At 45.3% G+C, this 12,169-nt stretch overlaps 1 protein-coding gene across 2 annotated transcripts in view; it reads left to right on the forward strand.

The window, feature by feature from the left end:
- Positions 1 to 7,737: 7,737 nt before the first annotated feature.
- The window catches only part of RGS8 (regulator of G protein signaling 8), a 43,115-nt gene continuing 38,683 nt past the window's right edge, over positions 7,738 to 12,169 (forward strand). For both annotated transcript variants that reach the window (XM_030818784.1, XM_030818782.1), the window contains exon 1: positions 7,738 to 7,954. The gene's annotated coding sequence lies outside the window, so the exon portion shown is untranslated. The remainder of the gene's footprint in view (positions 7,955 to 12,169) is intronic.

The raw sequence follows: 12,169 nt of genomic DNA on the forward strand, positions 1-12,169 counted from the left end.
TGAGATTGTGCCACTGCACTCCAGCCTGGGCAACAGAGCAAGACTCCATCTCAAAACAAACAAAAAAAAGAAATGCTAATTTTCATACATTGGTTTTGTATCCTGAAACTTTGCTGAAGTTGTTTATTAGATTTAGGAGCCTTTGGGCAAAGACTGGAGTTTTCTAGGTATAGTGTTATATTGTCTGTGAAGAGAGATATCCTCTATTTCTATTTGGATGCCTTTTGTTTCTTTCTCTTGCCTGATTGCTCTGGCTAGGACTTCTAGTACTATGTTGGATAGGAGTGGTGAGAGTGGGCATCGTTGTCTTGTTCCAGCTTTCAAGGGAAATGCTTCCAGCTTTTGCCCATCCAGTATGACGTAGGCTGTGGGTTTGAAATAGATAGCTCTTATTATTTTGAGATATGCATTTTTGATGCCTGGTTTGTTGAGGTTTTTTTTTTTTTTAACATGAAGGGATGTTGAATTTTATTGAAAGCCTTTTCTGCATCTATTGAGATAATCATGTGGTTTTTGTTTTTAGTCCTCTTTATGTGACGGATCATATTTATTGACTTGCATATGTTATGCCAAACTTGCATCCCAAGAATAAAGCCTACTTAATCATGGTGGATTAACTTTTTTGACATGCTGCTGGATTCAGATTCTCACAAGTAAACTTTCTAATAGAGTCCAGATTTCATTTAGTTGCCTTTGTCAGTTTTGCTCTTTGATACTAGAAATGAAGTTGGGAGGGGTAAATTAAAAACAATTGGTGTTCAAGGAAGAGAGCTAAAATTTGGGCTACTCCATGATGTATCAGTGAGCTTTTGCTGTGTAACAAAACATCCTAAAACTTAGTGGTTTAAAACAACAACCATTTATTAGGTCATAATTCTGTGAGTCAGTTGGGCAATTCTTCTAGTTTGGAGCTAGTTTAGCTAATCTTGGCTGGGCTCACTCTTATATCAACAGTCAGCTGGTGGATTGGCTGGTGGCTGGATTATCTAATATGACCTCACTCACATGTCTGGCAGCAGACTGGCTGTGGGTTGGTACAATAGAGGGGACTGGATCAAATGTTTTCATTCATGAAGCAAGTTAGTGCAGGGTTCCTCATGAGGAAGCTACAGTATTTCAAGAGTGGCAAGAGAAAGCAAGCCCCAATTGTAAGTGCTTTTCAAGTCTACTTGCATCCTGTTTGCTATTGTCCTGTAGGCCAAAGCAAGTTACGTAGCTAAACCTAGAGTCAGGGTGGGAGAGAGTACCATGGAATGGATAGAGAGGTCATGGATAGAGAGAGCTGTGAACAAATGGAGGGCCATCACTTCAACAATCTGCCACAGCTTGTTGATAATATCCTAGTAATGGTTTTATCAAATCACGAGACGTTTTTTGTCCAAACTGCTTAACAATTTATTTCAGATGAGACCAGAAGTATAAATGAAGCACAGAATTGTAGAATTGTAGAGTTGGAAACAAATGTACAGATGACCTAGTCTAGCCCTGTCATTTAACAGAAAAGAAAATGGGGACCCAAAGAATTTAAATGACTTGCCCAAAGGGACAGAGCTAGGTACTGATAAATATTTTAAACATCCGTGCCTATATGCTAACAATTTAATAACCTAGGGTGAGAGGTACAACTCCATCACTGATATTTGAATACCTGGGATAAGGTGAGGCTAGCAGAGTGAAACAAGATAGATTCAGTCCCTGCCTTCATGGAGCTTATGGTCTAGCCAGGTGACACAGACAAGAAAATGGGTAATTAAAAAGTAGTGTGCTATTGTTGTACCAGAGAAGTATAGGATGTTATGAGATATCGGGGGGCGTGAATTATGAAGGAGCAGGGGGCTATCCATTAGTTGTCAAGGCTTTTCACACATAAACTTATTATTTCTCTTTACAACCCAAGGAGACAGGTATGATGAGTATCCCTCTGTTCCTATTTGCCATAGGAAAATACCCTGTGGCATAGAGAGGTTAAGTGACTTGCTCAAGGTCACAGAACTGGTAAGTGGCTGAGCTGGAATTTGTCCTCAGAGTACCTCTCTGACCCTAGAGCCCACATTCTGCCTATGGAAATGGAATAAGAAAAATGAATGGAGTCCAAGGACTATTCAGACAGGATGATCAGGCCAAGAACAGGATCTCCAGACAGATATTTTAAATTCTATTCCCTAGAAGTGACCTTGAGATATCACAAGATTTAAACTCTGTGAGTGATGAGTGTCATTGCGTATGTGCATGTGCTCACATGCTGGCCTGTGCCCATCTGCGCCCAAGTCTAGGCAGAGTTTAACTTTCATGGCTCTATATATAAATTGTTCCATATGGTGGAGTTCAGCAGCTTTCTTTGTTCCTTTGACCATTAACTATATCTATATCCATATCCATCCATTCATCCATCCTATTTTCTGTCTACCTGGAATCTTCTGACTCCTTCCTATCCCAGGACTGGGTGATTTTGATTGTATTTCTGCTGTCTATTTACTTTCTTTCCTTCTGTTAGTGGGCTCTGCATTCTCATCACCAGAGGCTCTCTTCTCTTGCCAGGGGAGATGGCCCCTCTCTACTTTTCTCCTCCTATACCTTAGGCATTTGTTGTGTTCCCTGTGACAGATAATACTGTATAGGAGAGCAAAGAAAGACTTCCTCAACAATAGCTAATCAATCAGAGAGATAAAGCTATTTTTACTGGAAGTAAGATATGCCAGGGAAGGAAAGGGATCCTAATAAATTATTTAAGATTGAGCTCAGATATTCACTTGTGGGGAGTGTGTGTGTGTGTGTGTGGTGTGTGCGCGCGCGCACAAGCGCGCGCACGAGAGAGAGAGAGAGAGAAAGAGAGAGAGAGAGAAAGAGAGAGAGAGATACTGTTAGGGAGAGATTTAGATCTTACATTTCACTAAAAGGCAAAGGCCATCTAGTTTCTGATTTTGGTTTTTCAAGTCTTCTGTATCTCTATATTGTTTTTTTGCTTTCTGTTCCTGTTGAAATGCAAAGACATGTCCTTACTACAACCAAGAAAAGCCCCTCTATGTTAGTTTTCAGTTACTACCATAACAAATTACCACAGACACAGTGACTTAAACAGCATAGATTTACTATCTTACAGCTCTGTAGGTTGAAATTCCCACAGGGGTCTCATTGGGCTAAAATCAGTGTTGCCGGGTCTGCATTCCCTTCTGGAGGCTAGAGGGGACGTTCTGTTTCCCTGCTCATTTGGGTTGTTGCCCTGCATTCAATTCCTTGTGATTACAGAACTGATGTCCTGTGTCCTTGATGAACTCCAGCTGGGTTGGTCTCCAGCTTCTAGTGGCAACTGTATTCCTGGGCTCCTGGCCTTCTTTCTCCATTTCAAAGCTAGCAAACATGGGTTGAGTCCCTCTCATAGTTTGAATCTCTCCTTCTTTGGCTTTATCTCTGACTCAGTCTTCTGTCTTCCTCTTCCACTTTTAAGGAATCCACTCATTTGATTTGATTGAGTCTGCCTAGGTAACCCAGGATAATATTTTCATCTCAAGGTCTTTAACCTTAACCATATCTGCAAAGTCCCTTTGCCAAGTAAGACAACATAGTCACAGGTTCCAAGGATTAGGGCATGGACATTTTCTGGGGTCATTACATATAACACCTTGCCTCTTTTTCTGCTTTTCCCTCTCTTTCTTCCTCCTCATCTTTCTTCTCCCTTTCATTCTTTCCTTCTTTCTTTTTTTTTTATTATTATACTTTAGGTTTTAGGGTACATGTGCACAATGTGCAGGTTTGTTACATATGTATCCACGTGCCATGTTGTTTTGCTGCACCCATTAACTCGTCATTTAGCATTAGGTGTATCTCCTAATGCTGTCCCTCCCCCCTCCCCCCACCCCACAACAGTCCCCGGAGTGTGATGTTCCCCTTCCTGTGTCCATGAGTTCTCATTGTTCAATTCCCACGAAATGAAGATGAGAGAGAGCGCGCATGCGCGCGAGAGAGAAAGTGTGTGTGTGTGTACTATCTACTAAGTAACAGGCACTGCACAGGGCACTGGCTAAAAAAGATGAATTAGTTATAGCCTCTGCTCTCAGAGAGCTTACAATTTATTGGGAGAATTCATTTCAATAAAAGATAAAAATCAAGACAAGATATTAGGTGGTATATGTTTCTTATACATTTAATCTCTTTAATCACTTCCTCTGAATATTCAGATCTTATCCTAAGAATAAACACTCTAAATACTGGCAATTGAATTAATAAAGAGATTCGCACAATGGCAGAAGGTTTCTAAAGCCTTACCTCTACCAGACAATAGGACATATGCAGTTTAAAAGCTATGCAGTTTATCATAAGTCAGTGTAAATGTACCATAAACTCCATGTAGTCTGAGATGTCTTCCAATCCCTCTTCACTAAGGAAATGGTGGAGTTCCTTGGTCAGGGATAGGTAAAGAAATGTTTCTGCCTTCTTAAACCTGGGTTTCTTTCTTCTTTATTTCTGTATTTTCTGTATTGGTTCAGTTGGTTCTGTATTTTCTGCAGGCAAAAACTTCTCCCTTTTCCTTCTCAGCCAAACTTCTTAATTCAATTTATTCTAACAAATACAGAGTCCCTATATATGCTAGATACTTACTTGGTGCTGGAGGTACAAAGATGAGAGAGAGTCCCTGTTCTTGAAAGCAAAATCCATTTCTGTTGCTTTGACAGCCTAGTGATCACTCACATTTTGTATTTGACCTTTTCCCCTTTTATCCCTCTCAGCCAAACCTCCCCAACCTGTTTGGTTAGTGTACACTGCCGTGTGCTGAGATATTTCTTCCCTCAGCCCTTGGGCAGTCTAGCAGAGCCCTGGGTTCCATTTACTCTGGTGCTCCATACAAAAATTATTTTCTGTGTGTGCCATAATTTGAAAATCTGAGAAGCAATACTCTAAGCCAATAGTTGTCAAGTGTAGTACCCAGACCAGCAACATTGGCATCTTTGGAAAGTTGTTAGAAATCCAAATTCCTGGAGCCCTCAGGCCTATAGTCCCACCTTCTTCAGAGGGTGAGGCCCAAGGATCCCTTGAGGGGCCAGGAGCTTAAGTCCAGCGTGGGCAACGTAGTGAGACCCCATCTTTGGGGGAAAAAAAAACAGAAAAAGAAATAAATGCAAATTCCCAGACCCCACCCTAGACCTGTTGAATTGGTAACTCTGGGAGTGGGGCCAGAAATCTGTATTTTAATAAGTGCTCTAGAGGATTCTCATGCTCCTTAAAGTCTGAGACGCACTGCACTAAGCCACGTTCCTGGTGGTCACCTATGACGAAAATTTATTTTGCCATTTTCATCTCAGTTCTCACCCACATTAACTTCTCTGCCGTATTTGACTCTTCTCAAAAGTTCATCTTTCCTGGCTCCTGTGACACTTCATTCCTCTGGTCCTCCTACTCTCTTTCTCTCAGATGATTTTTCTCAGTATCTTTGGTTGGCTCCTCTTTCTCTGCTCCTCCTGTAAATGTAGTCACTTCTCAAAGTCCTGCCCTCAGCGCCTCTTCTCTTGCTGTCCTTGGGTGATTCCATTTACTCCCCTCATCTCTTTTCTTCAGGTGGAGAGCTCCCAACTCCTACCTCTCTGCTAAGATCCAATGCTGTATTTCCATCTCCTCTTCCGCTTCTGCCCTGGCCTATCAACAGAGCTCAGGCAAACACACGATTAGTTTTCATTTACAGGGCAAAGTCTGCTTTTCCTCCTAGGTCCCTTAGCCTTAAAAACTAGTTCTCAAATGGGATTGTAGAGTCATTCTCAGCTCCTTCCCATCCCCAAGCCCCCCACTCTGAGCTCACCCTATCCTTCACAGAGGATCTCGTCATGCTAATTCAGTCTCCCCAAATCTCTGCACTTTGTCCTTTCCTCTCAAGCCCATTGTCTTTTTTTGGCTCTCATCTTCTCTCACCTAGGAATTTGTAACAAGTTTTGATGGGCTTCACTTGCCTCCAATCCCTCTCCACTTAGTATCTTCTCAAAACACAGATCTGATGATAAAAAAAAATTTGATCAACACTTCTTTGTTTAAAGTTTTTACCGTGTGGTCCCAATGGACCCTTTACATTGCATTCATCACTGTGGCATCCTATCACACTCTACTTTTTTCTCCTGCCTCCCTAGAAAGAACACTCACTGTTTCCCAAACATACCAGGTACCTCTAGACTCCATGCCATTGCCCAGGCTGTTCCTCAGCCTTGCATTCTCCAGCCCAGTCGACTCTGCTTGTCGACATCCACATGTAACCTTCAGGGTGCAGGTTGTGTCCAGAGGACGCCTCCTCTGAGGGGATTTCCCTGACTTCCCAGTTGGACTTAATGCCTCTTCCTCTGTGCTCCCCCAGCATTTCCGCAGAGCTCTGTGAGTGCTTAACTCATTTCTCCGTGCATTGGAGTCAGCTATTTAAATCTCTCTCTCCTCCACTGGGTCACCTAATACATGACAAGGAGGTCTTAGTCGTCACTGCATCCCCCACAGCACATACTGGGTTCTCAAGAGTTGTCTGCTGAATTGGCCTGATTTTGTTGAAATGGTGCAGCAGTGAAATGGTGACCTGTCCCCTGAGGGGTCATCTCGTGGGTCAGTGCTTGTCAGGACCCCTGGAGTCAGGCTTGACTGAGAATGCCCAGAGTGCAGCAGGGAAGGACAGTTCACTGGAGACCTGCAGCAGTCTTGTTCTGCCCTCCCTCTGCCTCCTGTTCCCTCCCTCCAGAGAAGGCCCTTGCTTGAGATTGCTCTTCCCATCATTAGCTGTGTTTGTGGAGAGTTCCCCAGCTGCAGCTTCCTTTGGTCTTCTCTGTCTTCCATGGTTTGTTGATTTACTTCCCTGTCAGCCTCTTTCTCTGGCTGTGGTTGTAAATAGAGCTAGTGACTGTAAGCTCTGGGCCTGTGCAGTGAACCTGCCTTGTGCATGGCAGGTCCAGGAGACCGTGGGATCCATGTGAAGGGTCACCTCTCCACTCCAAAGCTGCTCTGGGCTCTGGCCCAAACTGTCCAAGAGGTTTTGTCCTGACTCTCCAAATGGACCTTTAGAGACAGAAGCGTCACATTCTCCCCATTTCTCCATGATGCTTCCTCTTGCGCCTGTTCTTGCCACCACCACCCCCTGGCCACACAATGGGCAGGTGGTCGAGGGGACAGTCGGGCTTGTTTGCAGCAGAGGGTGACAAATAACACAGAACATTTCATGCATTACACTCTTTCATGCCTAATTTTTTTTTTTTTTTGTCTCTTTGAGAAAGTTGGAGCTGTGCGTGATATAAATTGCCTTAGCCATTGCTGAAATCCTAAGCAAAAGTGGCCTTGTTGGTTATGAAAGGAGAGCAACAACCTTGAAGCCAGGCTAGGAATATGGGGCTTTATCTTTCCCCCTTCACCATCTCTTATAAAGCAACCACTTTCACCCTGGAATGTCTTGAGCAAAAGCAGGTTATCCTTTCTCCCACAAGCCAGTTACCCCACTTCGCCTCCTTGTGTCCCAGGTGATCTCCTCCCTCCCTCACCTCCGCCTCTGCCGTCCCCTCTGAACTCTGCCTCTCCCTGAATTCTGGACAGCCACCAGCCCCTCGGAGGCAGCTGCCCGTGAGCGAGCTGGCAGCGGGAGAGCCACACAGGCAGTGCCATCCTGCTGGAGCCTGCGGTCCTCCCCCGACTCTGCGTGGCAGTGCGCATCATCTGTCAGAGTGCCCCTCTCCCCTCCCTCTGCTTCCCCACCCGCTCCCCTGCCGCTCACTCGCTCTTTCCCTTTTCATGAGATGCAGAGCCTGGAGAAGAGCGGAGCCGGCGGGAGCAGCATGTTGCAGCCGCTATTCTAGGGGCGCTGGGTGAAGTGGGCTGCCCTCTGCCACCCTCTCCCAGGTGCCAGGAGGAGGTGGCTGACTCTGTCACTCAGGGCCTCACCGAACCATGCCCAGCTGGGGCCCGCACCAGCAACACCTTCCCAGCTGTGCTGCCCACCGCCAGGCAGGTAAGAAAGAGCAGCTGCTTCTATCAGGGCCTGAGTGGGTCCCTGGGCAGGTCAGCCCAGGCTGTAAGTCTTGCTGAGAGGTGCAGGACACTGCAGGGCAGAAAAGGTTCTGGCCTCCTGTCATTGTCCCCATTTACTCTCTGACTCCTCAGAGCTATTAAGCCCGCCAACCCTGCCAGGAGCAAGGGTGTAGAAATATGCCTGTTCTTCCCAGTTAGCAGGTGCTAAGCCTCAAATGTCCTTTTTGTTCTCCATCCTCCTTCCTCAACCCCAACTCCTCAGGTCCCCTAAAACCTGCTTTCTGTTCAAAGGTGATCCTGTTTCTTCCCTCAGCTCCCTTAGGGGGCTCTGAAAATATTGTAGGTTGATATCTGGACGATAACACTGTCTCTTTATTTTTAGTTTCATTCATGTCTTTTTCTGCTGTTGTTTTAAATGGGTTGCTTGCACAGCAGTCTGGCAGCACACAGAATCTGTTTTGTTTCCAGTACATGTGCAGGTCTTTGGTGTTGCTGGTGACTAACGTTGGTGACACATTCCGATGCAGAAGGACTCACAATCACAATGAGTTGGAGGGAGATTAAAATTGGAGGTCACCAATTTCTAAGCAGTGAGTTGAGGGCACAGTTGCCTCCTACAGGGACTGAATAGTCCGTGGCATCAGCTAAATGGGTCCTTCTCAGCACTGTCTAGTCAGTGACTTTTTTTTTTTTTTTTTTTTTGAGCACTGGGAAGAGGGTTGCTCTTCTCTTTCTGTGATAGAGTGGTGACTCAATATCAACCTATTGTTGAACTACATACTGAGAACCTGGCTTGCAAGTGTTTGTAGGTCCTGACCTTGGGGTGCTTACAGTCTAATGAAATAATGAAGGAAAGCTTACCCCATCCTGAAGTCTGGGTTTATTCTGGATTATTTGTTCCTATAGATTTGAAGAACTTTAGAGTTTTCCTGGAAAATGGAGGAGGCGCTGGCAAGTGGGAGTGAGATAACTGTATTCATGAGATCATAGTAGTGCTTGGTTACAGTTAAAAGCTCTGAACATGCAACATGGTATTACGCTGATGATGGCTGTTATTATTTTGAGAATGAGAGGCCGGTGAGCAATCACTCCAGTAAACTAGTCTTTATTAACTGTTTGCTCCACCCATTCTTAGAGCAGGTTTCCTGAAAGAAGTGTGTGTTAGACTGGAAAATTGATGAGTGAGTGGGGAGTAGAGTGTGTAGTGTGGCCCACATCTCACCATGGCCAGGTCAAGGTAAGACTCCCCTGGGTATCACATCCTTCTAGCTTCTTCTTTGTTTAAAAATTTTTTCCACATAGTGTCTAACACACAAAGGCATATGAAAACTTGCTCTTATTCTTGTCCAGGTAAACGAAACATGCCAGTTAGGTGAAGGTCTTTCTCCTGTGGGTCAGTGAACTCTGACCTGGAAAACATGGTTCCTTAGTCACAACAGCCATGCCACTACAGCTAGGGGCTCTTAGAGGACAGAGCAAGAGTGTGGATGGACAGCTGAACCAAACCCTCATATTTCTGTTAAGAAAACCTCTCCAAGTGTGGATCTCAGCCATGGGTCAGCAGCAGCATGAGCTGAATAGGCAGAGTTGGGGTGGAAAAAGTACTGGAGGTCTTGGGTTCAAGTCTTCCTAGGGCCATTAATTGAATTACCCTGGGCCCTCCACTCAGGGCCACTGAGCAGCTTCATCTGTAAAATGAGAGTGATAACAAGTGTCTGGCTCACTTTCAAAGGAGCTTGTGAGGATAAGCTGAAAGGAATGATAGCTCCCAATGGTCAAGATGTGCTGAACAACTTTGCCAGGTACTTGCCCCACATGATGCTGTTTAATTCTCCCAACTTCCTGGAACAAATTGAGGCTCAAGGGGGTTAAAAAACTCAATGAAGTTCAGCCAGAGAAGTGAAAGCACCTGTCCTTGTATCATCATCCCCATTTACTCTCTAACAGACTCTTCAGAACCTTTAAGCCCACCACTCTTGCCAGGAGCAAGGGTGCAGAAATATGCCTGTTCTTCCTACTTAGCAGGTGCTAAGCCTCAAATGTCCTTTTTGTTCTCCATCTTCCTTTCTCAGTCCCAACTCCAACTTGTGACTTGTGATTATAAGTAACAAAACTCACATTTGTATAGCACAACCCAACTTGTGACTGCACTATACAAATGTAAGTTTTGTTACATATAATGACTTTATGGCTTAGAACAATTTTCCTGTCCATTCTATTCCAGGCTCTCTGTTTTGTGCTTTCTTGTTTCTTCTTTGTCCAAACACCTACATTTCTAGAGATGTCAGAAATGCTTCCTTGCTTCCCCTCTGTGCCTGGGGGTATTTTTCACTGTCCAAGAAACATCAGCAGCATCATCTGAACCTTTGCTAGTGTTCTCTATACGGAATTTGTCAATGTTCTCCGTATGGAATTTCCCAAAGGCTTTTGAATTCAGTAGTAAAAGGTTCTAGAAGGAAGAGGGTCTCAGAAAAGCTGAGTGGCTTAAGGTAGATTCCTCCCAGGGCCTTGTCTCTCAAGGAAAAGTGTCAAGGGGAATTTGCTCAGCATCTCCGTGCATCAGAGTGCACCCACACAGCCCTCGTCCCTCCTCCCGCCCCCAGCACAGACATTAACGTGCATCAGCACATGCCCGCAAGCAAGGCGTCTCACTGAGTGCTCTCAGTTCCCAATTCTCTGTGAATTTCGGAGCAGATACCAGTGGGATAACTGTCCCCAGAGTCCCGGGCTCCACTCCACTATTCCCTGCTGCTGTTGCTGTGGCTGAACCCCACTCCTGGGTCCGATGGCTGTGGATTCTCCTTGCTGTGTGATTCTAGGTGTCTGGCTAGAATGGAGCTAGGAGGGAGGACATGAAAGCCATTGCCTGAAGTCATTAAAAATGGAGGATTAGAAAGAGCTTATTTTATATTCAGAGGAGGGGGAGAGTGCTGAAGCTGCTCTCTGCCCACAGCTGTAGACTGTGATGGAAACGGTAAAGCTTTTGTTACTATCTGAGAAGGGGAAGAGATTGATAACCAGCACCCTGGCACTGAGAGGCAGGAGGGAAAGCCACATTTCAGTTGTGGCAGGGTTTCATGCTTGCCTCTCAGCTCCATGGCTTTGAAAACTACATCCCTCTGCTTCTCCGCCTTTGGCCCTCCTGTCCCGTCCGTGCAGCCTCCACACCTCTCCCCACTGGGTGTGGGGCTTCTGCCTTCTCGGACTCTGATGTTCTCCCTGTGACTTAATGTTTTCATAAGCCTAAGTGATGTACATCCCATGTTTACTTATATATTTCACTGAATTCTTGCAGTAACACAGGAAGTGGGCATTGCCTTAGTAATTCTGATTTCAGAGATGAGAAGGCAAGGTCCTAAGCCAAGGAGAGCCTGCCATAAAGGGGCAGAGTTGGAGCTTGAACCCTTTTGCTGACCCTGGAGCCTGTGCCACTCTGTGACCCCACGCTGTCTCTGTTGGCCAGTATCCTACACCAAACATAGTTTCCTCACCTACCTGCTGGGGGGCTCATGTCAGCTCAACATACATTAACTGAGCCTCTTCCTGTTGCCGGGGACTGTGCTACATTTTGGAGGTGTAGAGATGAAAAATATACCTTTTACCTAGGCAATGTACATAGGAAATGTAATGTACCCATGCCTGGGACCTTGCTTGGCACATAGGAGACACTTAAATGTTAGTCAAATGACTGAATGAATGAATGAATGAACCCATGCTCCCTGCCCTTGATGAACTTAGGGTCTGGTTAGGAGAAAAGAGTTGCAGGGACCTAGCTATGCCAGGTGCTGACATAGAGACGTGTGCCTGGAAGCCATAGGAGCACAGAGGGCACTTCCTGAACTTGGGCGTTCAGGTGAGGCTTTTGGAGAAGTCGTCCTAAAGTGCAGCTTAAGGATGAGCAGGACTCACTCAGATCAAGGACATTCTGGGCAGAGGAAATGAAATAAAGGAGGCCCAAAGCCATGGAACCCTGTGATGTGTGCTCATGATTGTCGAAAGTGTAGAGTTATTGGGGCCTGAAGGACAAGCCAGGGAAGTGGTAGGTGACTCTCAAGGTAGCCAGACCTTGGGGAGTTTGTGTATCAGGATCCTTCTTAAGCTGGAACTTTATCCCTAGAATAGAAGGGCTTAAAGGTTTTGAGGAGAAGGAAATGCAGTCATGTTTGTGACTAACCCGGTGATTATGGCTGCAGAT

The sequence above is a fragment of the Nomascus leucogenys genome, chromosome 9, assembly GCF_006542625.1.
Source record: "Nomascus leucogenys isolate Asia chromosome 9, Asia_NLE_v1, whole genome shotgun sequence".
Lineage (NCBI taxonomy): Eukaryota > Metazoa > Chordata > Mammalia > Primates > Hylobatidae > Nomascus > Nomascus leucogenys.